The 6,000-nt window shown below is 44.4% G+C and overlaps 1 protein-coding gene across 1 annotated transcript in view; it reads left to right on the top strand.

Moving 5' to 3' along the window:
• Positions 1–2,235: 2,235 nt before the first annotated feature.
• Positions 2,236–6,000, top strand: part of Galnt3 (polypeptide N-acetylgalactosaminyltransferase 3) — a 37,420-nt gene continuing 33,655 nt past the window's right edge. The window contains exon 1 of the mRNA XM_034494530.2: positions 2,236–2,577. The gene's annotated coding sequence lies outside the window, so the exon portion shown is untranslated. The remainder of the gene's footprint in view (positions 2,578–6,000) is intronic.

Below are 6,000 nucleotides of genomic sequence, written 5' to 3'. Positions count from 1 at the left end.
GGGAGAGAAGAGGTGTTTGTGGCACATCTTTCTTGTGTGAAATCCGGCTGGACTCCTAACTTAAATGTAATTACTTGTCAAATATGTACTATTAAACAGACTTGTCTCAGAGACACGTGCATGCACCAAGCCTCTTAAGTTATTCTTACTTTATGATGAGATGTTAATTTTACTTCTATGAAATAAATGTTTCATTTCATAACTTGAGTAGAATGGTACTTCCAAGATTCTTATATCTGACTAGACTTAGGATATTAAACATTTCAGTACCATAATAGTTCTTCTTGGCCTCTAGCCTTTTAATTTTAATATGAAGCAGAAACACTTTTAATTAATTTTTAAGACTTTCCTTTCAGAATGATATGAAATAACAGTCTCAGATACCCTATGAAGTGAAGCAAATATGCTATATTCAGAAACATTGATAACCTGGTTACCATCTCTGTCATCATAAACCTGGCAGTGAATTTTTTTTCTATAACCCAGAAACACCTTCCATATCTTTTCTTTCCACTCATCTTGCAACTTGGGGCCTATTGTCTCTCATTCTCTTTTGGTCAGCCTGCCCTAGCTGCTCTTCTCAGTTGTGTTTTTGTTTTCTGGTCTGACTAGTGTTTACATCAATGCATCTCCACCTGTGATCCTATGATTCTATGCTGCTATCTGATACCACCTGCTTTGACTCTGCTCTTGTCAGTGGAGATTGTCACTCAGCCTCCTGGTGAGGAATAAAAACTGACCATCATCAGCTCCAGGCCTCATTTAGGGTGGGTAGTGCACAGGAAGGGGAGAGGAATGTTGTGGTTTATACACTTAGAATTTCTTCCAGATCCTCTCAAAGATGAGCATTAATCTCTCTCCATTTAAATACAAACAGCAAAAGAACCAACACAATAAAATGAATTTTAGGAAACTAATGTTTTTAGTTTCGGCCTACAGACACACAGTACATATTATTATGGTAATATACACAATACACACGTGCCTCTAAAATCTTTATTTTCAGGGGGAAAAAAAGAAACTTTCAAATGATAATGCTAAAGTGTCATACAAAGGTTCTCAGATGCCTACAAAACAATTGGAAGTGTGTGTGTGTGTGTGAGAGAGAGAGAGAGAGAGAGAGAGAGAGAGAGACCTAGGTTGTCAAACTATATGAAGTGATACTATACAACGAATGCTGCACACAAGCCAAGTAAAACTAACACCTGTTGATTATATACTAAGATTTTAAAACCTTAGTTCCAGGTCACATATAAAACTCATAAGCTAGGAAATAAACACGTTGAGTGTCAAAATATGGGAGGAAGGCCTCCGTTATTCTTTATAGGAAAACCCATCACTGCGCGATCAAACAGGTCGCCCAAAGTCTTTAGCTGTTTTTCCACTTCCCGGCATACTTTTGAGAATAGTCAAATAAAAAGTTCATAGAAATGTGTAAAAGCAATTTGAAGTCCTGGTTTTGGGTGTCAAAGTCTCGAGAACAGAAGGCATAGTGAAAAAGAAAGGGGGGGGGGGAACACGCCTTATGTGTCTTAAACGCACTGGCAAAACCTAACATGTTTAAGAGTGTAAGTTCTCACCTTGCAGAACAGATGTTGGCTTTTAATCTACTCTTCAGTGAAAACAATTCCTTTCCAGGAAACCACAAACTCTTTCCAAACCCTGGCAGAGGGGTACTCCCGAGGGCGCTGCTATCCCTCTCCTGTGGCTATTAGTTGGCCTTGCAATAGATAGCAACTCAGGAAGGGGTAGCGGTGGACCTCAAATCAACGAAGCTTGACCAAATACCAGAAGAAGCTCTACTTTGAAAAAGGGAGGCGCCTCCTTGGGACGTGAGGCTTCCCTACCCTAGCGCCCGCGGCCAGAAACGGAAACCACTAGCTGCGCTCAAGTGAGAGGAGTGATGAAATCAAGGCTACAGGGGAAGGAAGCTCACCGACCTAACTGGTGACAAAGCTGTTGAGCCCCGGGAGGAAAGCCGCACGGTCTCACAGGGGTCCCCCCGAGGGGGTGAGGGGGACGCTGCATCCCTGGCTTTGGAGCCCTCAGAGAGGAAGGGGAGCCGCGTGTGGTTGGGGGTAGGGGGAAGTACGGCTCAGATTTCGCAGGGTCCCCGCCTGTGGGCTCTGGGTACCAGGTGGCCGCGGCGCGGGGCAGCGCAGGCTCGGCACTGCGGAGGCTGGCGCACGGCGCGCGGGCTGCGGAGGAGTTTGCTCGGCGCGCGCCCGCTCGGCCGGCGGCTCACCTGGAGCGCTCAGGTAGGACCGGGGCGGGGCGCGGGGCTGGCGCGCAGGCGCGGGATCCGGCCTCGCCCCTGCCGACGTCGCCGGCGGGAGCTCACCTGGGAGACTCGCAGAGGAAGAGGAGCCTCGGCGCGGCCTCGCTTGGCAACGCGGGAGGCCCGGCGGGAAGGCAGGAAGCGGCGGCGGAGGAGGAGTTGAGCCGAGCGGCCGCTGGAGCCACAGCCACCCGAGTCGCCGGCGCCGCCACCTGCACTTGGCTCTGGGTCCCCCCCCCTCCGCGGGCAGAGCCCCGGCCGGCCGCCGCTTCCCGCCGCCTGCCCTGCCCACCTGCCAGGTAAGCCGGCGTCCTGCCGAGCGGGCTCCCGCGGTCCCAACGGGGGACAGCGTGCGGGACTGCCCCGGAGCTACCCGCGGCCGGTTGGACGCGGTCTCGAGAGCGGGTTTCAGTTGCTCCACCCCCCCCCGCCCCCCAACCCCTCGGGAGAGGCCGGCGGGGACAGCGATCACTTCTGTCGCCGGTGCCTCTCGGTAGCCCCAGAACCTCACCGGGACAGAAAGTGCCCCTAGTCCCCCTTATAGTCCTCGGGAGGGCGGGTCTCCGACGGAGACGCAGCGCAAGGCTCGCCAACTTGGGCTAGCAGGTTGCCTCCCCACTCCCGGGTACCAAGTGGGCCAAACCCGCGACGGGGAGGGCTGTGGCTGTACCGGGCAACTTTCCCCGCCAAGCCCAGACAGTTCTAGACTGGAAAACGGCGGCAGCCAGAGCCTTCGCGAAGCTTGCCGACTGGTTTGGAAGGCGCTCGGTGGTCGGGACACAGGCATCCCGCGCACTGCACTTTTCCGGGGGTGCCCTCCCCGGAGCCAGAGCTGCGCCCACTTTCCGGTTGAAGGTGGCAGAGTCCAGGTCTTTGTGGCAGGAGGAAATGGAACTGTGGTTCGTTCACCAGCTGCACACCCTCCTCTTAGAGGACCTGTTGACTTAAGGACCAATGTAATGTATCTCGGATCTGGTGTGCCTGTGGCATATGACTCAAAGGTTCAAAAAAAAAAAAAAAAAAAAAAAAAAAACTTTGTTTCAGCATCCTGCCACGTCTGAACCCTGGGAGTGCCAACCCAAATTCCTGTCTACCTAATTAGGATTTTCGAAAGCCTAAGAATTAAGGTTGAACTACTCTTACCATAGACTTAGACTTAATTCCTTTGGTTTTGGGAACTCCATCAAGTTATTCTCCTCCATCCCCGATATTTTTTTTTAAGAAAATGTTGCTAACTTATGACTTGCTTTTGAAGTTACACTACATAAGGAACATCTGAACTCAAGTACTTTTCTAAAAATTCAGAAACTTACATTTGAATTTGAGAATTTCTGGTTGGGAGAAATCCTACTTTTATCATCTAACTTTGAGTTTGTTACTTAGACATAGGAGTTCAAAACCACACCCTGTAATTATTTCTTTTTTAACCTTTAACATTAACTGAAGTCTAACATATGTTAGTTGAAACATTCTGGGCAGTGTTTTCGTACTAAGCACTTTCTTATACACTGTTTTAACCAACAGTTTGTCATAGAAAATTTTAATAATAAATTCCACTCCCTAGGTGTGTTTAGTTCTGCCTTTACTAAGTTTTTAATATATATTTAAATTGTACATGCTTTATGTATATATTTAAATATGTAATTTAAATATATATATTTAAATTTTAAAATGCTTTAGCCAGTACATGGTTTTGTAATGAGGTATAATTAAAAATTTTTTAAAAGGAAGAAAGAACCTTTTCTCCCACACACACACTTTTTTTTTTTTTTTTTTTTTTTTTTGGTTTTTCGAGACAGGGTTTCTCTGTGTAGCCTTGGCTGTCTGGCTGTCCTGGAACTCACTCTGTAGACCAGGCTGGCCTTGAACTCAGAAATCCGACTGCCTCTGCCTCCCAAATGCTGGGATTAAAGGCATGCGCCACCACCGCCCAGGCACACACACTATTAACAGCACATAATTGTTCATCCAACCAAGGGTTTTCAAAAGCCACACCTACCATCTTAGTCATGTCTTCATATTGAGAAACTGATGTGCTATTTGAACACCGAGTAGGTATTACCCCCTAAATTTTGACTATTTGTGTTCACTGGCTATTGGGCAGGTATTATCAGACCATCTTGACTCTAACCATTGGGGGAGGGGGGAAGTAACATGTTCCTGCTAGTTGTGGTAGCAAAGGAACATTGGTTTCTATCTGTAAAGGATTGGGGGCAGACCCGGTTTTCTACATTAAGATAACGAAGCCTTAAGAACATTACAGTATCTCCTGGTGCTAATATTCTTGGACTCCCCTTCCTGCCTTGGCCATCCAGTCAATCCATCCCAACTGAATAGCTGAAGCCCAGAAAGGTGTTCTAACTGTAGTGTACCCTGCAGGTGCTAGAGATAGCATTATTCCGGTGGCTTGACCGAGGGCTCCCAGATCATTGTATTTCACCACTCTCCTTCCCACTTATCACACGATGCTTATCTTCTTTTCTTTCATGTAGTTTGTAAGGGCTTTGTAATTATAGGATAGTCAATTGTTCTGCACCCAGCACTGCTTTCCTCCGATTTCCACCTTGCTCTGCGGAGACTCTGGACATCATGCTTTCCCCTGGCTGAGAATTTCATGTGTATATTGTTGGTGCCATATGAACTGAGATTTTTAATCCCTTTTTGGTATTTCCGAGACACAGTTTTTTTTTGTTTGTTTTTTTTTTTTTTTTTTTTTTTTTTTAGCCAGTTTGGATGACATTAGTCAGTTCTGATCTTTTATTATATTGGCTTAAACCATATTTTATAAGGCATAGACTCAATGTCTTCCATCCACTTGAAATAATCTAGACATTTGGTTTCAAGCACACTTCCTTAATACCAGTGCTGTAAAAACATAAAAAAATAAAAAATAAAAAAAAAAAAAACCACATTCCTCTAATTTGAAATAATTCTGTTTCAACACAATACATGCTGGTGACCATGTATATGTATAAATGAAATGAGTTTCACAAAACAATATTGTTGGCAAGGGTGTATTCATATATATATATATACATGTATATATGTGTGTGTGTGTATATATATATATATATGATTTTCAGAAAACAATATCTAACCTTAGAATATGGATGCTCTTTCTTTTTTTTATTTGCCTTAATATGCTAGATTGATTTCATGTCCGCTAATGGCTGGTACCTGTAATGCTAAAATGGTACTCTCTTGTGAATACACATGGTTTCAAGGCTCATTGTTCTAAAAGCTTACTGTCACACACACAAATAAAAATTTTATAAAATCATATTGCACTCCTACTTAAGCATTAGATGGCAACTCTAGGATATTGACACCAGATTAATACATCAGGGCTACACAGAATCTCATTCTATATTATTATACTTTAAGTGGGTTCTTGTGGTGTAGTATATTTATGGACAGGGAAAAAATGAGAAATGTTTTTGTGAGGGTATGTTGATGGTAACAATCAAGTCAAAGTTTGAGGCAGAAAAGTAATTCTGTCACACACACACACACACACACACACACTCACACACACACTCACAACCAGTGCTAATTTTATTTGAAGTTTATGGCTGAGTTATAGTTCTGTTGGAAATTATGAAAAAATACTTACTTTTGGGAAAGCATAGTCCAATTGTGTGTGTGTGTGTGTGTGTGTGTATTCTGATCTATACTTATATAAATACATTCTGTAAATATATATATTCTGTTAATGTTTTAAC

This window comes from Arvicanthis niloticus, chromosome 2 (genome assembly GCF_011762505.2).
Source record: "Arvicanthis niloticus isolate mArvNil1 chromosome 2, mArvNil1.pat.X, whole genome shotgun sequence".
NCBI classification, from domain to species: Eukaryota; Metazoa; Chordata; class Mammalia; order Rodentia; family Muridae; genus Arvicanthis; species Arvicanthis niloticus.
The sequence above is the reverse complement of the archived record's forward strand: the minus strand, read 5'-3'. Positions and strand labels throughout refer to the sequence as shown.